General features: G+C 42.7%; 1 protein-coding gene across 4 annotated transcripts in view; it reads left to right on the top strand.

Annotated features, from left to right (window-relative positions):
* LOC122563625 (transcription factor HIVEP3) overlaps nucleotides 1-23,360 on the top strand; it is a 393,299-nt gene that overhangs the window by 278,242 nt on the left and 91,697 nt on the right. The window contains exon 1 of one of the 4 annotated variants that reach the window (XM_043717600.1): nucleotides 7,457-8,709. The exons of the other annotated variants lie outside the window; for them this stretch is intronic. The gene's annotated coding sequence lies outside the window, so the exon portion shown is untranslated. Of the gene's footprint in view, nucleotides 1-7,456; nucleotides 8,710-23,360 lie in introns of those variants that run through there. 4 annotated transcript variants of the gene reach the window in all.

Genomic DNA, 23,360 nt, shown 5'->3' with positions numbered 1-23,360 from the left:
ACAGTGAGAGACCTGTCCCCACCAATACTGTACCCCAGTGTTGTACAGTGACAGACCTGACCCCACCATTGTTACAGCCCACACCACTGTTACAGCCCCCACCACTGTTTCTGTCCCCACCAGTTTCTGCCCCCACCACTGTTTCAGACTCCACCACTGTTTCTGTCCCCACCGCTTTTTCAGCCCACTCCACTGTTTCAGCCCATTCCACTGTTTCTGTCCGCACCACTGTTTCAGTCCGCACCACTGTTTCAGACTCCACCACTGTTTCTGTCCCCACCGCTTTTTCAGCCCACTCCACTGTTTCAGCCCATTCCACTGTTTCTGTCCGCACCACTGTTTCAGTCCGCACCACTGTTTCAGACTCCACCACTGTTTCTGTCCCCACCGCTTTTTCAGCCCACTCCACTGTTTCAGCCCATTCCACTGTTTCTGTCCGCACCACTGTTTCAGTCCGCACCACTGTTTCAGACTCCACCACTGTTTCAGTCCCCACCGCTTTTTCAGCCCACTCCACTGTTTCAGCCCATTCCACTGTTTCTGTCCGCACCACTGTTTCAGTCCGCACCACTGTTTCAGACTCCACCACTGTTTCAGTCCCCACCGCTTTTTCAGCCCACTCCACTGTTTCAGCCCATTCCACTGTTTCTGTGTCCCCACCAGTTTCTGCCCCCACCACTGTTTCAGACTCCACCACTGTTTCTGTCCCCACCGCTTTTTCAGCCCACTCCACTGTTTCAGCCCATTCCACTGTTTCTGTCCGCACCACTGTTTCAGTCCGCACCACTGTTTCAGACTCCACCACTGTTTCAGTCCCCACCGCTTTTTCAGCCCACTCCACTGTTTCAGTCCACACCACTGTTTCTGCCCCCACCACAGTTTCTGCCCCACCACAGTTTCAGTCCCCATCACTGATTCACTGCCCTTGGTGTTAGGTGTAGGGGAGTAGGTCTGGGTGGGTTGCGCTTCGGCGGGTCGGTGTGGACTTGTTGGGCCGAAGGGCCTGCTTCCACACTGTAAGTAATCTAATCTAAGTTAAAAGTTCAATGGTCTTTGATGAGTTCTCCGTTTAGCTTGCTGTCCGGGAGTCACCACTGCTGCAGATACCGAGAATAGTTAGCTATTGCTAACTCTTCCAGCATCACAAACCTTGGAGGAAATATAAGGGATGCTCTGTAAGAGGAGTGGGTGTGTGTGGGAGAGCAGGGGATGGCAATGAGGGTTGTTCCGGTGTTATGCTGGCAGTGACCAGTGGAGTGGTTCAACCCTCTGCTTCTAATTCTCCCCCACTACCCCACACCCTCTTCACCAGCCAAGAGTCAAGAGCATTCAAATCAGACTGTTCGTGGAACCCCCATCCAGAAATGTGCCTGGGTACTAATGCAGCCTCTCTCTATGTGCCCCCACACCTCCTTTCCTCACCCTAGACCTGTACAACATGTCCCCAAACCAGTGTAACTGGCCTCTCACATCAGCCACGGACAACCTTCTTCTGTCACTTCACGTTTCAGCGTCTGAACACCTCACCATTGGTGGGAAGGCTTCCCCAGGTACAGACAGGGGGAAGCGGACTCACTAGGCTTTAAGCTGGGAGGCAGTGGGTTTGTGGAGGCGTGGTGGGAGGGAGTACTGCATGTGGTGAAACCTCTGGACAGCATGAATTGTATTGCTGCCAAGTGGCAAATGATGGAGTTAGAGGATGCAAGAAGGTTCAATAGTAGTGGGGGTGGAGGAGGGGCAGGGGAGTGCTCTTCATGGAGGGTAGAGGGCAGGAGCTTGGAACTGAAGAGTGTAGGAGGGATGTAGAGGGATAGGGAATTGGTGCATCTGCTCAACTGGAATGAACAATCTGGAAAAATCTATGCAATGGTAATGAAACCAGGCAAATCCAAATGTAATGAATAAAAGTTGTGTTAAGAATTAACACGTTTATGGTTGAGATCATGAAATAATCTTTTTGTTGCTTTTGTGATTTGGAATATTGTAAATAAATTTCGTTGCATGAATACAAAGTTTATTCTCAGGAGGTAATTAAAATCAGGTGCACATCTAAACACATGAATCCCCATTGAAATTGTCACTTATGCATTTCTTACAATCATCTGCAAGATTTTTTCAAACTGAGACATTGAACATGCCTTTCGAATGGAATTTTATGAGAACAAAGAGCATTACAGCACAGGAACAGGCCCTTCGGCCTTCCAAGCCTATGCCGCTCCAGATCCTCCATCTAAACCTGCCGTATATTTTCTAAGGGTCTGTATCACTTTGCTCCCTGCCCATTCATGTATCTGTTTAGATACATCTTAAGTGACATTATTGTTCCCGCCCCTACCACCTCCGCTGGCAACACATTCCAGGCACCCACCATCCTCTGCATAAAAGACTTTCCACATATATCTCTGCTAAACTTTTCCCCTCTCAACTCGTGACCCCAAGTAATTGAGTCTTCCACTCTGGGAAGAAGTTTCTTGCCATCCACCTTGTCTACACCTCTCAATATTTTGTAGGCCTCAAACAGGTCCCCTCAACCTCCTTCATTCCAATGAAATAATCCTAATCTACTCAACCTCTCCTCATAGCTAGTACCCTCCATACCAGGCAACATCTTGGTGAACCTCCTTTGCATCCTCTCCAAAGCATCCACAACCTTTTGGTAATGTGGGGACCAGAACTATACGCAGTATTCCAAATGTGGCGAACCAAAGTCTTATACAATTGTAACATGACCTGCCAACTCTTATACTCAATACCCCATCCAATGAAGGAAAGCATACCATATGCCTTCTTGACCACTGTATTGACGTGCGGTGCCACCTTCAGGGAACAATGGACCTGAACACCCAGACCTCTCTGTACATTATTTTTTTCCAGGACTTTTCCATTTACTGCATAGTTTGTTGTGGAATTGCATCTTCCAAAATGCATCATCTCGCATTTGTTGGGTTGAACTCCATCTGCCATTTCTCTGCCCAGCTCTCCAAACTATCTGTATTCTGCTGTATTGTCTGACAGTCCTCTTCACTATCTGCTACTCCACCAATCTTCATGTCATCTGCAAACTTGCTAATGAGGCAACCTACACCTTCCTCCAAATCATTTATGTATATCACAAACAACAGTGATCCCAGCACGGATCCCTATGGGACATCACTGGTCACATGTCTCCATTTTGAGAAGCTCCTTTCCACTACTACTCTCTGACTCCTGTTGCCCAACCAGTTCTCTATCCATCTAGCGCAAACACCCTGGATCCCATGAGACTTCACCTTCTTCATCAGCCTACCGTGGGGAACCTGATCAAACGCCTTACTAAAGTCCACGTTGATGACATCTACATCCCTTCCCTCATCAATTAACTTTATCACCTCTTCAAAGAATTCTATTACGTTTGTAAGACATGACGTTCCCTGCACAAAAAACATGCTGCCTGTCACTGACAGGCCCATTTTCTTCCAAATGGCTATATATCCTATCCCTTAGTATCTTCTCCAGTAGCTTCCCTACCACTGATTTCAGGCTCATAGATCTATAATTACCTGGATTATCCCTACTATCCTTCTTTAACAAGGGGACAACATTAGCAATTCTCCAGTCCTCTGGGTCTTCCCCTGTTTTCAAGGATGCTGCAAAGATACCTGTTTAAGCCCCAGCTATTTCCTCTCTCGTTTCCCTCAGTAACCTGGGATAGATCCCATCCAGTCGTGGAGACTTGTCCATTTTAATGCCTTTTAGAATACACAACACATCTTCCCTCCTTATGCCGACTTGACCGAGTGTAATCCAAGATCTATCCCTAACCTTAACATCTGCCATGTTCTGCTCCTCGGTGAATACTGATGCAAAGTACTCGTTAAGATTCTCACCCATTTTCTCTGACTCCACACATATCTTTCCTTCTTTGTCCTTGAATGGGCCGACCCTTTCCCAGTTACCCTCTTGCTTCTTATATATGAATAAAAGGTTTTGGGGTTTTCCTTAACCCTGCTCGCTAAGGATATCTCATGCCTTCTTTTAGCTCTCTTAATTCCTCATTTCAGATTGGTCCAGATATTCTTCCAAAGCTTTGTCTGACTTCAGTCACTTAGTGCTTATGTACGCACCCTTTTTTCCTCTTAGCTAGTCGCACAATTTCACCTTTCATCCATGGTTCCCTAATCTTGCCATTTCTATTCCTCATTTTCACAGGAAAGTATCTCTCCTGAACTCTAATCAGCCTCTTTTTAAAAGCCTCCCACATCTTAAATGTGGATTTCACTTCAAATAGCTGCTCCCAATCTACATTCCCCAGTTCCTGCCGAATTTTGGTATAGTTGGCTTTCTACCAATTTAGCACTCTTCCTTTAGGACCACTCTCATCTTTGTCCAGGAGTATCCTAAAACTTATGGAATTGTGATCACTATTCCCAAAGTAATCCCCCATTGAAACTTCAACCAGCTGGCCGGATTCATTTCCTTACACCAGGTCCAGTATGGCCCCTTCACGAGTTGGATTATTTACATACTGCTCTAGAAATCCTCCTGGATGCACCTATCAAATTCTGCTCCATCCAATCCTCTAACACGAAGTGAATCCCAGTCAATATTGGGAAAATCAAAATCTCCTATCGCCACCACCGTGTTGCTCCTACATCTTTCTATGAGCTCTCTACATGTTTGTACCTCTATCTCATGCTCGCTGTTGGGAGGCCAGTAGTACAGCCCCAAAATTGTTACTGTACCCCTCTTATTTCTGAGCTCTGCCCATGTTGCCTCACTGCTTGAGTCCTCCATAGTGTCCTCCTTCAGCACAGCTGCGATATCCTCACTGACCAGTAATGCAACTCCTCCACCCCTTTTACCTCCCTCTCTATCCTGCCTGAAGCATCGAAATCATGGGACATTTAATTGCCAATTATGCCCTTCCCTAAACCAAGTCTCAGTAATAGCAATACCATCATACTCCCAGGTATTAATCCAAGTTCATCTGCCTTACCCACTATACTTCTTGCATTAAAACAAATGCACCTCAGACCACCAGAACCTCTGTATTCATCAGCTGCTTCCTGCCTACTCTTCCCCTTAGTCACAATAGACAATAGACAATAGTGCAGGAATAGGCCATTCTGCCCTTCGAGCCTGCCACCACCATTCAATATGATCATGGCTGATCATCCTTAATCAGTATCCTGTTCCTGCCTTATCTCCATAACCCTTGATTCCACAATCCTTGAGAGCTCTATCCAACTCATTCTTAAATGAATCCGAAGACTGGGCCTCCACTGCCCTCTGGGGCAGAGTATTCCACACAGCCACCACTCTCTGGGTGAAGACGTTTCTCCTCATCTCTGTCCTAAATGGTCTACCCGGATTTTTAAGCTGTGTCCTCTGGTTCGGCACTCACCCATCAGCGGAAACATGTTTCCTGCCTCCAGAGTGTCCAATCCTTTAATAATCATATATGTCTCAATCATATCCCCTCTCAGTCTTCTAAACACAAGGGTATACAAGCCCAGTTGCTCCAGTCTTTCAGTGTAAGGTAATCCCGCCATTCCAGGAATTGACCTCGTGAACCTACGCTGCACTCCCTCAATAGCCAGAATGTCTTTCCTAAAATTTGGAGACCAGAACTGCTCACAGTACTCCAGGTGTGGTCTCACCAGGGCCCTGTACAGCTGCAGAAGAACCTCTTTGCTTCTATACTCAATCCCTCTTGTTATGAAGGCCAGCATGCTATTAGCCTTCTTCACTACCTGCTGTACCTGCATGCTTACCTTCATTGACTGGTGTACAAGAACACCCAGATCTCTCTGTACCGCTCCTTTACCTAAACTGATTCCATTTAGGTAGTAATCTGCCTTCCTGTTCTTGCCACCAAAGTGGATAACCGTACATTTATCCACATTAAACTGCATCTGCCATGCATCTGACCACTCGCCTAACTTGTCCAGGTCACCCTGTAATCTCCTAACATCCTCATCACATTTCACCCTGCCACCCAGCTTAGTATCATCAGCAAATTTGCTAGTGTTATTGCTAATACCATCTTCTATATCATTAACATATATTGTAAAAAGCTGCGGTCCCAGTACTGATCCCTGTGGAACCCCACTGGTCACTGCCTGCCATTCCAAAATGGAGCCATTTATCACTACTCTTTGTTTCCTATCAGCCAACCAACTTTCAATCCAAGTTAGTACTTTGCCCCCAATATCATGCGCCCTACGTTTGCTCACTAACCTCCTTTGTGGGACTTTATCAAAAGCTTTCTGAAAGTCCAGGTACACTACATCTACTGGATCTCCCGCTGACTTCACACTGACTTCATTATCTAGTTTGTTACAAGCTTTAGTTACTACCTCCTTCCTGTCCACTAACTTTGTCATTTGGATCCCATCCCCCTGCCACATTAATTTATAATCTCCCCAACAGCGTTAGCGAAAGCACCCCCAAGAGCATTGGTTCCAGTCTGGCCCAGGTGTAGACCATCCAATTTGTAATAGTCCTGCCTCCTCAGAACTGGTCCCAGTGACCCAAAAATTATTAAGAGAACATGTGCCGTCACATAAAGGGACAGAATAAAATGGAGATTGTGGGGTGCAGGAATGAGGAGGGTGAAGACTGGGGATAAAAATCTACTGGTGAGCTGCATAATGGGTCATGAATTAGTGCCTCTGTGAAAATGTCAAGGGACCACCTGAAATTTTATTTCGAAATTATATCCACATTTGTTTAGAGCACTGTTCCTCTAGATCCTCCCGCCCTCACTATATTACTCTCTATAGTGACTTGTGTACTGGCCTCATGTTAAACAATCTATACACTGCCTGCACATATTTCATCATTTGGAACTTAGAAATGTCTGTGAAATGTCTCAGAAATGCCTAAAAAAGAACATCTTAGAAATGTCTAAAACTTAGTCCGTTTTCCATGATTGCAAAAGGTTTTCTCTCAAAGCTCCTTGAGCACTATTGATGTCTTTGCAGCACTTAATTAATGTTGGATAATCACAAATGATGTTGCTTGAGTCTTAAATGATTTGATTTCATGTCACTTGATTACCAGTTACGTCATTTGAGCATTTTCTAATGTTTGAATAGATGGTCACGTTTGAACCCAGATGATCATAAATGAGCACATACATACACTGTTGAACACAGGATTACATCAAAATCTTTTTGAAATGGTCTTTCCTCAAGCTGATCCATATTTGAGGAATGGTCTTTATTGCAGGAACTTATTCCCAAAGTTAGACTGGAAATCGTGTACCTTTGAAAAAGTATTTGCTGCGGATAAACACCTGGACAATGAGAGCAAGTGGGTGTGCATATAATTTTCTTTTCTTTGTTGTGCCCAAAGTGGTTGAAGGAAAATTATAACAGAATTCCATCAATCAGAAAGTTCACTCACTTTAAGTGGAAATTCACTCCATCATAGGGAGAAGAGATAAAAACAATTCCATGCCTTTTTACATCTTTATTGTGATGGTAATGAGTCAGTTTTGACATGATTCACTGCAAGTGCTCAGCAATTGAATGGAAAAGCATTGTTTAAACATTTCTTGAAGGCTTACATCTTAAAAATATTAGTCTGCACAATGAGTATTTTTAAGTACTTATCAGTCAGAATTGATCAATGCGAAATGTTTTAGCTGCAAATGTTAATTTTTTGTTGGCGTGAAATATTTCCAATGTGACTTTGTTTTCTGTGATGCAGTGCTGAACCCGAGGTCATTCTGAAAACAACCAACCTGTTCTGCTGTGTAGTTTCATCAGTGCCACATCTCGAAGCATCTTACAAAGTTGTAATGCTAAAGGACATTGTATAATTTGGGAGGGGTCAGACTTTGGAGGGATTTGAAAACTAGAATGAGAATTTTAAAATGACACTGTTGCTGGACAGAGAACTAGTGTCACTCAGTTAGCACAGAGGGTAGTGTGGGATTTGGTGCAGTTGAGGGTGTGAGCAGCTAAATTTAGAATAAACTCAACCTAACGGAGGGTGTGATAGGATTATGTTGGACTAACTGAGTCTGGAGATAATAAAGAGGATCAGGGATTTGGCAGGAGATGAATAGAGGCAGGAGTAGAGCTGGGATTCCTGGACATTTCATACATTAAAGGTGCAGACTACAACTCCAGAGATTAAAAAAAAGACCATTCTAAAACGAATCAAATTATCTTTTTTTGGCCTTTCACACTGTTTGACCAGAGTTATATTTGCAGTGATTTGCTCCTTGTGAACTGTGACCCCTGGAGTAAATTAGTTGAACAGCAACCAAGCTCGCCCCACCCAAAATGGAATGTTCTTTATTTTGTTGGTTTTCTTCAGTGCAGGAAGTTTGCTGAGTTTTCTGTGCAAGCTGCAGATTATATTTTTAAAATATATATTCCATAGTCGTTCAGCCTTTAAATCCGCACAAGGCAAAGGGCAGAAGGATTCCCTCCCTGTAATAATTGGGTTGCAGTGAAGAAAATAATGACAACAGGAAATGTTGTAGTGAATGGAAAAAGTAGGCAGCACTGACTGCAGAACTTCCTCTTACATCACAGACCAAATAAGGTTCAGTGAAGTGACTTTACTATCAAACCGTGTCAGTATCTTGTTGTCATGTTTCTACCTCATGGGCTGCTGTACCGTGCAGAACTGCACAGACAGAATCGAGATAGCAGAGTTGGGGGGGATTCAGGATGATTCCTCCCAGAGGACAATCACACCGCGCACACACAGGTAACAGCAACTTGTGTTTCTCTTTACTGTTGAATTATTTCACTTCAATGACCAGTGGGTGGGTCAGACTGCAAAGGAGTTTTATCTGTTCCATTTTTTTCTCTCTCCCTCTCTCTCGTGTCTAAGTGTCATGCTGTGAAAGCGCCGTGTCAGTCACTTAAACTCAATATTACTGCTTTGAAGCCTCCTTTCAAGCACTGTAGAGGCATAACGGTGTGTAAACATTAACACAACTGTTTCCGCATTGAGAACAGATCTCTGTTTAAGCTTGTTCCTGTAAGTAAAACTGGTAGTTAAGCTGCAATTTTCTCACTGACTTGCAAGCAAAGCTGCCTCCCCAGCTGAATAAACTTTCTAGTGTTTCCTTAACATTAGTTGCTTAGGAGCTGAAGGCTTTCTTCCTGGGGTGAGATTTCTTCCCGCTAAAGCAGTGAGAAGCTTTGAGCATTACGGATGTCAGAGCAGAATGGGTATTCTGGGCAATACGTATGTCAGTGGTTGCCCATCTTAAAGCAACATTGTCTTTGAATAAGGAGCGTGACTTTTTAAATACATGAGAGGATGAATATGAATGATCTGCCCGCTTAATAACAATTTAAGGGTTTTTTAAAAAATCATTTAATGTCAACTTGTTTACAATTTAGCCCCATTATGTTTGTTTTTCTAAACCTAATATGAATTTTGTGGAATATTTTACTGATTATTGCTGATGTACAGTGAACTGATATTATTGTATGATACTGTAAATATTTCAGTTTATTTGGGGAAATGCCGATTCTTTATGTTTCATTTTGTTTGAGTTATTTCTGCTCTCCCTGCTTCATTTTGTCTTTTTTTTGTCTGAATTTATATATTTTTAAAAATTACCACAGTCCTAAACCTCCCAACCGGCGTGTGAGTTTAAGTGAAAGTTCTGGTTTCCGGCACTAACTTTTCAAAGTGCCCTGGGTATTTTCCCACCAGCTGTTTTATTTCACGCTAAATTCACAAAACTCTTGTGCCTGATTCTCTCATCAAATATGTCGTGCCTCGATTATATGAACAAACTTCAATAATAAATGAGTCTTTCCAGGAATGTTTCAGGGTAGAGGTGAGAAGTATTGGGTTGGGAGGGCGACGAGGGTGGAGCAGGGGGTCAGAGCGTTCAGCAAGAAATTTTTGGTCAAGACTAAAAACTGCTTGCTTGGTAAAGTACCATTTCTCTTTTCAATTTTTCACATCTGCTGTATTCCGGTTCAAGAAATGCAAATGTATATTTGCATAGAGCTATGCAGTCTGGACACCTTTTTCTGTGAAAATCAGTTAGTCACAGCATTATTTGAATGCATGTACATAATATACAGCATATGTGTTACACCTATAAATATTGCATCAGTTCTGGAACAGAGAATCTGGCCATTTGACCAATTGGTCTGTACCACCATTCATACTGCACTTGAGCCTCCTTCAAGCCTTCTTTATTTGAATCTTCCAGCATAACTATCTATTCCTTACAGGAAGCAGGTTCCTTCTTCTAATCACTATCTGGATAGCAAAGTTTCTGCTGAATTCCCAACTCATTGACACTCCATGAGTCTAGTCTTCTGTCAGTGGAAACTTTCTCCATTTCTAGCCCATCAACTATATACAGGTCTCCATTAGGTTTCCTGACATTTTTCCAGATTAAAAAATCCCAAACCTGTTTAATCCTTCTGGTTAACTATAAACTCTCTGGCCTGTCATCATCTGACTTTTTTTATGCTTTCTCCAATGACTTATTGCATTTTGCTAAAACAAACAAGGGCAGACTTTATACAATTAAAAGTAGGGCCTTAGGTTGGAGCAAATTACTGCAGATGCTGGAATCTGTACTGAAAATAAAAAACACTGGCGATCACAGTGGGTCAGGCAGCATCCATGGAGAGAAAGCAAGCTAACCTTTTAAGTCAGCTAGACTTATAACATTAACTTGTTTTCTCTTCATAGATGCTGCCTGACCCACTATGATCATCAGAATGTTTAGGGCCTTGGGTAGTAGAACAGCGAGACCAAGGGCTTCAGATATTATTAAGATGGAGAGGATTCAGAAAAGATTTATCAGTGTGTTGGCGGGAATGAAGGGTTTGAGTTATAAGAGGAGGCTGGACAAGCTTGGACTTTTTAATTGGAGTGTAGGAGTTTGAGGGGTCACCTTTTATAGAAGTTTATAACTTCATGAGGGTATTGATCAGGTAAATGGCAGGTGTCTTTTCCCTGGGTTGGGGGATTAAAGACAGGGAGGCACTTTTTAAGGTGAAAAATGAAAGATTTAACAAAAAAAGGCAACTTTTTTACATTGTTCATGTGTGAAATGAACTCCGAGAGGAAGTAGTGGATGCAGGTACAGTTACAATGTATAGACATTTTGATAAGTACATGAATAAGAAATATTTGGGGGGATATGGGCCAAGTGCAGGGAGGTGGGACTGGTTAGTTTGGGATTATGGTTGGCAGAGACTGGTTGGACTAAAGGGTCTGTTTCCATGCAGTATGACTCCATGACTCCATGACTCTATGATTTAGTGTGTGCGTGCGTGCTTGTGCTTCTATGTATGTAGAAATGTGTGCAAATGTACATGCATGTGCATGTATACATGTATGAGCATGTTCACGTGTGGCTGAAATACATACAAGTCAATGAAATCTGTGTATGTAAGGGCAGTGTTTTCCATTCACTGCTACACTCCTGGCAGTAAATAACATCTGTTCTCTGCGGGAGCTGTAACTCTTGCAGTCCATTCAGGAACCATACTGTAAGTTCCTCTCTGAAATGACACTGAACTGAGCAGTGCTGATTCTGCTGGGTGAATTTGAATCGCTAGAAATGCCTTAGTGGATTTTTATGTTGGTCAGCCAGCCAAGACACATTATCTTCAATAACCAGGAAACTGTGTCAAAGTAATGCCGGTCTGAGACAGCCGATGGCTTTCAGTTTCCTGTTGTCTGAGAAAACCCTGAGCACACTGGAGGAGCAAGGGGGAAAGATTGGCAGCAGTTTCAAAAATGGAAATGAACCTTGCAAGAAAAGCAAAACAAACAGCAGTATCATGTTTTAAGGATAACAATTGTAGTTTGTTTGTTAGAAAGATAAGGGTACGGGTTCCCACCAGTTTGTTGGCTCACTCACTCCATCAGGTTTTAATACACAGCGTCCTTCCCCGTTGCAAATGCTGATGACGTCAGGTGGGGGCTGTTCTTTCTTGTGAAGTTATTCATGTCTGAAGGGCTCCCTCATTCACTCTCTTCCTGATGCTGCTTGCCAGTAGGTGGGGACAACTTGCTCAAGATGAGCAAGTGCTTGCGGAAAGCCATCCACGGAGACACTTCCTAGTTTGCAGCCCCTGTCACATCACAAATGGTGAATGTAATCACAAGCCAAGCAAAACACGTCACCAAGAATCGAGAGCCCCAGCCTGGCCTATCCGGGATCAGTTGTTTTTCCATCTGCATCCATGTGTTCAGAGCAAATATTAGTATTCTCACTCACTCGAGAACTTGCTGGGGGGAATCATTGATAATCTGACTCCCTCTTCCTCAGGTGAAGGACAAACAACAAGGGCGAAATCGGACGGTGTTTTAAATCTTTCCCCCTGAACCCATGTTTTGTTTTATTAATACTCACTCATCACACCTCACGGTTACTGACAAATATCGTGCCTTTACCTGGTCTTACTCTCAAATCTTAATAGGTGGGTTATGAGTTTGAGTCACAGTAGGTTTTTCAACAATGAGACCCTCACCGATCAACACCTGATTTCAAACTCTGCTTACTCCTGTCACAGTCCTGATAAAAGGGCTTATACCCGAATCGACGACTCTCCTGCTCCTCGGATGCTGCCTGACCTGCAATGCCTTTCCAGCGCCACCCTTTTTGACTCTTCTCCCTGTCTTAGTAGACTCTACTGGACAATTCCTTACAACATCAGAAACATGCTTACAAACTGAACCTGTGTTTCCTCAAAGTTCACAAAGGGTCTTCTCATCAGCTCCACTAACTTTTAGGCAAAGAGCCGCGTGACCGTGCAGTGGGGAGGATCTAAAGATCAGTTCCCAGGCCTGTCTGGATTTCAGCTGCTTTTGTAACTGTGACAAAGTGAGGACTGCCCCCCGAAACGTCGATTCTCCTGCTCTTCAGATGCTGCCTGGCCTGCTGTGCTTTTCCAGCGCCACACACTCTTGGCTTTGTGATTGGTCCACTCCACTTGCACTCTGTGTGACTCCAGCCTCTAATTGGCTAAAGGAGAAGAAATTCAAAGTTTGAGCCTCCCAGCCCTGATCTGACTGCAGTGAACCTTGCTCTGTGGGTTGGGAACAGGATTGCGGTTGTTCTGTCAAGACGTGTGTGTGAATAATGCATGGTTCAGTTAGATGAGGGAAGGTACCTTGAGACTGAAGAGTAATGACCCAATGAAGAGTCATCGCTCCCAGACAAGGGATGTTAAGAGAAGAAAATTGCCAAGACAAACCTATGTCATTACTACTACAGCCCTCCCCCCTCACTTAATGTAGGTTGCTAACTCCGGTTGCACATATTCCTGGAGGTTTCCTCTTATGACGTGCTGGTGCCAATTATTGCTTTCTCCCATTCATGTTCCCCAGCGCATTCATTTCAAAGAAGCTGCACTAGTTACATTATAACTTCGAAAGCAATAGGCAACTTAATTAACTGATTAACTAACTATCAGTCAAACTCACTTTTTAACAAGTCTGCAAATTCTTTTTATAACTATTAAGTGAAAACACTGCAAGAAAAAATCTTTAAACCTCTTTTATTAAAACTCTTAACATCCTTATGGTTTCTTCTCCCTGTTACTGTAACACAATCACCTGCCCATTCCTTTCCAAGCCACTCACCTTCCAGACTTGAAAACATATCGTTCTGCCTTCACTGTCGCCAGGTCAAAATCCTGGAACTCCCTCCCTGAAGGCATTATGGCTTTAACCGACAGCAGTGGTTTACCAAGGCAGCTCACCACTGCTTTCTCAAGGGCATCGCTTCCCGCGAGTGAAGAGATTAATCTTGAATTCTTGGAGACTCCGGGAATATCCTGAAGGATTGGTAACCCTACCCACTGGCTGTCGACAGGCCTGAAACTAAGACAGTGTACATTTTGTGTTACTCTTTCAAAATGGAAACGAATTGCAAATTCTTTCGCGGTGAAGTAAATTGATGCCACGCTAAAAAAGGGAAGGGCAAAGGATTGGTCAATCTGGCTTTAAAAGGAGGCAAATGAAAAGCCTGAGGGAGGTATTTCCAGGGCGTGAACCTTGGTAGTCAACATATCGTTACCAATTACAGGGTAACAGAAAGGGTTTATCACTCAAAGAAGTTTATTTGAGAGTTCCAGGGAGGGTTGCTTTCCTGGAGATGATTAGAAGATGAGGAAATCCCAATTCTGCTCTCTCATAAAGAGATTTATCGTAAACCAATGACAGACTATGGTCTGATTCACCTGATTCCAGTAAATGTTCCCTCTAAACTGCGTGGGTGTAGTAATCTAGAATGGGACGCACAGGGAGAACTGGCTGCACACAAGCAATAATCCCTTTAAGATATATAACAATACGACATTCCACAACATAATAAAACAGCCTATGAGGCATGCATGCCAAGAAAAATAAGCGTCGACACTGATTACAAAGAAAGGTAATTCCATGAACTGGATGTCAGGGTGGTTCAGTGGTTAGCACTGCTGCCTCACAGCACCAGGAATCTGAATTCGACTCCCCCCTCGGGTGACCTGTGTGAGGTTTGCACATTCTCTCCGTGTCTGCGTGGGTTTCCGACTGGTGCCCCAGTTTCTTCTCTCAGACCAAAGGTGTGCAGGTTGGGTGGATTAGCCAAGCTAAATTACTCCTAGTGTCCTGGGATGCGCAGGCTGGGTGGGCTAACCGTGGGAAATGCAGGGTTACGGGAATGGAGTAGGGTGGCCAGTCTGAGTGGCATGCTCTTCGGAGGGTTGGTGTGAACTCGATGGGCCGAATGACCTGCTTCCAAACTCTTTGAATGATTGGATGAAACATTTGGTGCTTCAATAGAAAAAGTCCAGCTTTGAACACTGGCAAATCTATTGGCAGAAACTAGCAATCGGCAGCGAGGGAGACCAGGGAACATTAAAGTGAAAAACTTACCATTCGTCATTTTTATATAAAAAAAGCCTTCTAATGAAACATTTTAACGATGAATGTTGTCAAGAAAACAATTAGGGCTGATCGTATTCTTCCAGTCGAGCATAAAGTGACTCATTGATCTAATCGGTGACAGGAGGGGTATTGAGTGCACAGTATTATATTGAGACACAGCTTTGATTTGCGACATTACAAACATATTTGTGTGAGCATGCGTCAATTGTTCAAATTAATAGAGCTCTGTACAGTTTTATGTTGCACGAGAGACATGAAACACTGCAACTTCTCATTACAGAAACAATGCAAACTTGCTGCCACTTTCTAGGAAGGCTGTAGAATTATGAAAGGTTCCTGTTGATTTTTCTTTGCATAAAGGAACTGTAATCTTGCCTTGGTCTTAATGACAAAATGGACATAATGCCGGATATAGAGTTGTGCCACCGCTGTTTTCTCACCAGTCTGAAGTGCATTTTCCCATCTCTTGCTTTCTCAGTGCCCCTGTTTATTTTCCGAGTGAGTGGGATGTTCCTGTCTGTGGAGTCTATGTGGATTACATCAGGGATGCTCCCTGGTCACCCTGGCAAAAAGCCCACTTCTGCAATGCGCAGAGGAATTCCTCCAGAGCCAGTTGCCTCGCCCCACCTCCGGATGATCTAGCCATGATTAAATGCTTGCCCCAGGTTTCAGCTGTGAGCCAAAACTACAATTTGAGCTCGGGATGCACACAGCAAGAGTGACTCCCAGCAAACATAGAATAGAGGCAACACTCAGGAAACACTTGGCATTTCTGCTCTTTTCAGCAACTACATTTTATTTTAAAAATGCAAAATGTTGTTTTAAAAAATGTTATACGTTTTCGGCCTCATTTTCCTTATTGCATTCCGGAAGGTTTGCAGCGGACTCTGTCACAGCATTGTTAACCTTTCCTTACAGGTTGGGACTTCTGACTTTCTGTCACCCAATTATTTTTTTTAGATTACTTACAGTGTGGAAACAGGCCCTTTGGCCCAACAAGTCCACACCGACCCGCCCCCCCAACCAGACCCATTCCCCTACACCTAACACTACGGGCAATTTAGCATGGTCAATTCACCTAACCTGCACATTTTTGGACTGAGAGGAAACCCACGCAGACACGGGGAGAATGTGCAAACTCCACACAGTCAATGGCCTGAGGTGGGAATTGAACCCGGGTCTCTGGCGCTGTGAGGCAGCAGTGCTAACCACTGAGCCACCGTGCTGCCCTCAAACAAAATAAAATATAAAACAAAACAATCATTAATGTCAAAAGAAAAACATTGAAATAGACAAACCCCGTGTAAAAGCAAGTGCCATAGACTTGTATTCCCTTGAGTATAGTAGATTAACAGGTTACTTAATTGAAATGCTTAGGTCAATTAAAGAATTTGGCAAGGTAGAAACTTTGGGACAAAATCCAAACCACAGGGATGTAATATGGGAGTTAGAGCTAGGGCACTCAGAGTTGATGTCAGGAAGCATTTCTTTTTATACAAAGTTGTGGAAATTTAGAACTTTCAGAAAATCTGTTGGAAACTTCATGAAGATTGATAGAATTAGGTGAGCCCAAGGTGGATAAATACAAAGCAGGAATAAATTGAGTGGTAGGACAGACACAAGGGAAATGGAATGGCCTTCTCTTGTTCTTAAATAAATGAATCTGTTTGGAGCTGCTGTAACTGAGTTATATCTTCAGCTAACACACAATGTTGCCCGAGTTCAGACCTGCAGCTTCTCAGTCACAAGCAGCTCAGAGTATTCAATGTCCCTTGTGGGTTTTTTGTGCCTAATTAAAAGAAGTCTGGCAAAGAAATATTGGAAGATTTTGTGAAGCACTGCCTGCCTGTCTTGCTAACACAGGGAATACCTGACATTCAAGGTCACCAGAGACCGGTGTTCATTAGAATCAGCCAGATGGTCTTCGCACATGGCTAACTAGCCCATGTTGTCAGGCCTGAAATAAGAAGGCCTGGAACTGAGTTGACAAGGTCACCATTGCACAATAAAAGAGAGATGAAAGAGTTGGAATTGTACCTCATACTTTGAGTGAGAAAGATGGGAAAACATTTCTAATGGAATTCTTCAGTAGAGATGGCTAGATAAATTCAAATGGGTTAAGGTATTTTCCCCTTTTAGAAGCATATCCATCCTTAATTCTGTTACAGTATTTTCTGGTGAACATATGTTCAGAATCTGCACTCTGCCATTGTTTGTGCAATTCATTGCAGTATCAAATTTACTGGTAGATATGCCTAAAGTTCTCAACTCGTAATATTAGTCCAGCAACGTCTTAAACTAAAATTTCTCCTTGTGCTGAAATCATTCCATTGCCTCATGCACCCCTAGCAGCAGCCCACACCTCACCCCACCCCCAACCCCTGTAAACCTTTGCAGTCTGATTGTTATCATTCTACGTTCAGCTATTGTGGAAATCCCTCCCAACACCTCACCACTCTCTCTGCCTTTAAGATATTCATAAAAACCTTATGGTCACCCAATCATCATATCTCCTTGTGGCATGATGTCAAGTTTTGTTTGCTCGTGTGCATGATAATATTTGAAGACTGTTGGGTAATTTTAAAACATTCAAACAGCCAATAAATACAGATTGTTATCATAGTGTATAAATGCTATTTTTTAAATGGATTGATGCCTTTTAAATAATAGACAAAGGAATAACATAGAGCTGCGTTCAGACTTTATCTCAATACCATCAGTAGTCTATAGCCATCAAAGTACAGGCTTATGGATTCAGCATTGGGAAGTTCACAGCAGCAGGCAAGTCCTTCTGTGGTAACCTATAGGCAGAAGAAAGACAGCCTTTTATTGACTTGAGTGAACACCTCTCAGTAGAGAGCAAACAGAACACCAGTGTGGTCCCCTTACCCTGACTAAGCTGCATTAAGCCTGATTGAAATTGTTTAGTTTGTTTATAAGTGTTTTCACCCCTTGTTTCATTTTGTTTCACACAACATTTGGGCTCGTGCACTGGTACAGATGGTCCCAACCAAACAATAGGAGGTGCAGAAAAAAAAATCTGAAGGATTTATTTGAAGTCACAAACATTCTAAAGCTGATGTTGCATTTGGGCAACTCCGACTGAGAAATGACTGAGGAATGTAGCTTATATAAGAAATAGGAGCAGGGGTCAGCCATCTGACCCATCGAGCCTGCTCTGCCATTCAATATGATAATGGGTGATATTTCATGGACTCAGCTCCACTCATTCGCCCTCTCACCACAATCCTTAATTCATTTGCTGTTCAAAAATCTATCCATCTTTCCCTTAAAAACATTCAATGAGGTAGCATCAACTGCATCACTAGGCAAGGAATTTCACAGATTCACAATCCTTTGGGTGAAGAAGTTCCTCCTCAACTCAGTCCTAAATCCACTCCCCCTTATTTTGAGGCTATGTCCTCTAGTTCTAGTTTCACCTACCAGTGAATACAACTCGCTGATCCTATCTTATCTATTCTGTTTATAATTTGGTTTCTCTAAGATTCCCTCACTTTTCTAAATTATAATGAATGTAGTTTTATTCCTGATGAAGGGCTTTTGCCCGAAACGTCGATTTCGAAGCTCCTTGGATGCTGCCTGAACTGCTGTGCTCTTCCAGCACCACTAATCCAGAATCTGGTTTCCAGCATCTGCAGTCATTGTTTTTACCTCGTAGTCCCAGCATACTCAATCTCTCCTCATAAACCCACCCTCTCCACTCCAGAATCAATGAGTGAACCTCCTCTGCACCCTCTCTAGTGCCAGTACATCCTTTCTCAAGTAAGGAGATCAAACTGCACACAGTATTCCAGGTGTGGCCTCACCAGCATCCTATACAGGCTAAATCTCCCATGGCAGTCATTCTCTGACCATTGGAAATTCATGGAGAGAAATATGGCGACTGTGAATCTTGTTATCTTGTCTGTATTTCTGAAAATATCCAAAGCAGAAACCAGCTTTGTGTAGAAGCAAAACTTCCTCACAAGTCAAATAAAATTGAGATTGTTAATGAACGTTTCATATAACGTTCATGGATCAGAGGGTATCAATATTGCTTCGGAGTCCAAAGATATAGCCTGTGACGCTCTACTGCTCCACTGGGAGAACTGATGAGAATCCTGTACTGACAGGATCATAATCAAGGGAGCACTTTTTGTCAAAGGATCAGTCCTTTTGCAGGATCACTATCATGTCCGAGGATGTGTACCACACCATGGGAGGGTCAATACTGAGGGAGTGCCACGCCGTCGGAGGGTCAGTGCTGAGGGAGCACAGTACTGGAGGAAGAATCCTCCATTGGATATGATGTTAACGTGTAGCCCTATCTACTATGCCATGTTGATGCAGAAGATCTCGTGACAATTCTTTGAAGAATGGGATTTCTCTCCTGTGTCCAGGCCACCAACGTTTATCCCCTGACCACCATTATAAAATTGATCATTTGGTCATTATCACGCTGCTGTCTCCTGGGACCTTGTGATACACAAATTAGCTGCTACTATTTCCTACATCGTAAAGCACTTCACAGGCCATGAAGTTTTTTTTATGGACAGCCTGAGGTTGTGAGGTGCTGTACAAATGCAAATCTTTTCTTTTACTTGTTCTCTCTGGTGCATAGTGATAAAGGATGCTTTTGCTCAGAACTGACATGTCCACATACGTGTCCTTATGTCATATTAGTGGCATCTCATATCAGTCTTGGACCGGGAAGCTATCCTTTCCATGTGGCAGGAAGAACAAGCTATTCCAAGTGTAAGTGCCAGAAGATCATTCAGCGTGGCACAGACTTTCTCACCAACTGTTGATTGAGGACCTGCTGTATTTTAATGGGAGGTGAATGTCACCCTCTGAGTGATACACGCTACTTTGGTTCATTGAAATGTCACAGTGTGATTCAGAATCTTCAGGGGAGCTGGGGACATATGCCCCAGTTTGAGCCAGTATTTCAGAGGAGGAGCAGTGACTATGGGTGGAAGGTCAGTTGGGGTTTAACTTGGAAGGATCCAAATTGAAACAGGATTCTGTTTGTGATCTTTATTACTGTGAAGTTGCAGTGGAAGACAGTCAGTGTTTTAAATGAAGGGTTGGGTGGCAGAGATTTAGTATCAAGAAACTCACTGGTCTGGAAAAATACCTCCCGTGAGATGCACTGTTATTGTTTGGTGATCTCAGATGGGGCTCATGTCATCTGCTCAACAGCTTGCATTGGTTGAGCAGGAGGGAAATGGAGTAGTTGGGTCTGTCAGAGAGACAGCAGAGGAGAATGCTGTAAACTTGGAAAAATCCTTCTTTTTCCATTTAATTAATACCTGAAACTCAAAACAATTTTTCACCCCAGGACATCTCAAAGCACATAATAGTATTGAATAACGCAGCAAATGTGACTGCCAGTTAATACACAGCAAGATCAATACACATCAATATTACAATCACCAGATCATTTTATTTTGAGGGATTTTGGTTGAGATGTTAATAGTGACTGGAACACAAGAGAGAACTCCCTTGATTCTTCAGGTGGTGCAATGGGATCATGGCTGAGTGCAACAGATTTTTAATCAGTAAGGGAATTGAGGTTTATGAAGAAAAGGCAGGTAGGTAGAATTAATAATGATCAGATCAGCCATTGTCTCATTGACTGAAGTAGTCAACTTGATGGGCTGAATCACCTCTTGCTGCTATGTCTTATAGTCTTTCTTATCTTCAACTGAAAGGACGGACACCAGCTTTATGTTTTGTCTGAACATAAGTTCTGACAAGGTAGTGCACTCTCGGCACTGCACTGGAGTTGGACTTCAACCATCTGATACAGAGGCAAGTGTGCTACCCAGTGAACCATGATTAACCACTGTAAACTAGTCCCACTTGCCCCCAACCTTGGCGTCTCTTGCCCTGTGGCACTGCAACTTTACACTCTTCCATGCAACTCCCTTTGGAAGAGACTGTCAAATCTACTGTCTCCGCTTGCCATGATCTGCTTCCCCCATTGGTGTATTGTTCTACATCGCATTTTTCCTTCCAAGCTGTGTGACCTTCTAACCAAAACTTGGCAGGAAGACTATGGAGGAGGAACAATGCACATTCCCTCTGCGTCAAGACATAAGTGCTGACGATGAGTGGGTTTTATTTCTTTAATCCATGAATTCGACAAGACCTGATTGCTTGTGGGGAAAGCAGAAGGCTTCTGGTTTCACCCTTTAACAATGGCCTCTATTTTGACTGTTCAATTTTAGGAATTACTTTTATAGATATTCCACTGTTGTTTTAGTTTCTAGTTCAGAAAGTATCCAAAATCCAAAAAAACACAAAGAAAAAATGTGATATTTAGCCCTTACCAGGCTGCTGACAGTAAACAGATTGACTTTATGACTGTGAGAGGCTTACAAAGATTGTAATGGCCTGTTCAGTTCTGGCTACAACACGGTAGGAAAGATATATCGCCTATGAATTGAGTGCAGTGCAAATTTACCAGAATGGAACCGACCCAAAAGGACTCTGTTATGAAAACTGGTGACAAAAATATGAGTATGTCCATAGAATATTGGAGTGTTTAAAACTATTGAAAGAGTTGATTTATTGGGGAGAGCAAAATTATTTTCTCTGAGTGGAGTTCTGAATAAATGTGAATAAACTGAAAATTAGAGCCAATCTCTTCCAGGGTAATGAGAGGAAGCATTTCTTCATACAAAGGTAGTGGAAATTTGGAACTCTTCCTCACAAAAGCTATTGAACCTGGGGTTTAAATGAAAATTAAGGAGAGGCCTTGATTTTGTCAGTGGTGAAATAATGCACTCGTCATTGACCTCAGAAAGGTGCCCACACAAATTTAGTTACCTTTGTGTTGCAGATTTCCCCATTCCTGCCGTCACTTTGAATCTGATGTCAAACCAAGGGGATCTCCTGACATCTAGCAGTAGTGATATCATCAAATAGGGTGAACAGCATTGAAATAAATATTCTTACAGGCAGCAAACCAGAAACCACTGATTGTTCTTTACTTTTTAATTAAAATTAATTGCAAAGAGTGAAATAAATTCTTGGGACATATGCATGGAATTAGGAAAGAAGCTGAAATAGCAAGCAATCTTTTAGAAACTGTACAATTTTTTAAAGATATTTTGTTTCCTCATGGAGTAATTGGACATTTCCCAAAAGTAAAAGTAGTTGTCCAGAGTCAGAGGTTTTTAGCAAAAATTATGAACTCTGAAATTTATTTTAAAACTAATTTGCATTCCATTCATCAAGTGATAACTCTTGTTAAATTGTTTCAAAAAAATATGGTAAGAGGCAAGTTTTCATCAAGTTCTCTTTCATTAGGGAAGCCTGGAATCCCTGACAACAACTTCTGGATTTCTGCAGTTCAATGGGTGGATTACAGAAGTTGTGGTTAATTTCAAAGGAGTTGTGATGGCAAACAGTGCAGTAACAATAACAATGAAGTTACCAAAGTCAGGCCATGGGCATTAAAAATTTCAGAACCAGGGCAGTTAGGTGGAGTTCAGATTCATATCTTAAGATTCATATTGATCATATTTGTATGACATAACTGGATTCTCGGGTTCCTGTGTCCCTCAACTATAGCCAACTGGTCAACAGAAAGACTCCAAGTTGTAAAGACGGGTGGTTCACTTCCTTTATCTATGATATCGTAGCTCATCAGAGTGAGAAAACTTCAGAACACCTACCGTGCACAGAGGGGGAATGTAGATATCTGTACAAGTGTTCAGTCTAATCAGATTAAAGTGTGTAATCTTTGCTACAGTAAGTTCCACGTATAAGGTATTGGAAAAGTGCAAAATTGGGTTCGGCAGTAATGACGCATGAGATCTGATGTCACATGTGAACTAGTACAGTCACTGTGACTAAGTTCCATCTGTTGAGCTACCTTTTGATTTGTACCTCATTGAGGGTCAGCATGTACAATAAAGGGATGGAGAAACCGTCAAGAAATAACTTGGAAAATGAGATAAGTTGCAGGATTGCAGAACCATTAAATATCGCTTTTTCACTGGCAGCTGTGAGGCAGTAGCTAGATCTATCAACATAGGAAACTGGAGCAAGAGTGGACCATTTAACCCCTGACTCCTCTTCGCTTTTCAATACCATTCATAGAGGATCATCAGCCTTAATTCCACTTTTTCACCCATTTCCCATAATCACGTGATTCCTTGAGACCTAAAATCTAACCATCTCAACTTTAAATTATTCAATATTGAAGCATTCATAATGTTTTGGGGTAAATTTTAAATAATTCACCACCCTTTGAATGAAGAAATATCCCTTCATCTCTGTCTATAAGACCATAAGACATAGGAGTGGAAGTAAGGCCATTCGGCCCATCGAGTCCACTCCGCCATTCAATCATGGCTGATGGGCATTTCAACTCCACTTACCCGCATTCTCCCCGTAGCCCTTAATTCCTTGTGACATCAAGAATTTATCAATTTCTGCCTTGAAGAATTTAGCATCCCAGCCTCCACTGCACTCTG

The sequence above is a fragment of the Chiloscyllium plagiosum genome, chromosome 27 (assembly GCF_004010195.1).
Source record: "Chiloscyllium plagiosum isolate BGI_BamShark_2017 chromosome 27, ASM401019v2, whole genome shotgun sequence".
In the NCBI taxonomy this organism is placed as follows: Eukaryota; Metazoa; Chordata; class Chondrichthyes; order Orectolobiformes; family Hemiscylliidae; genus Chiloscyllium; species Chiloscyllium plagiosum.
This window is presented reverse-complemented; position numbering and strand designations above follow the sequence as displayed.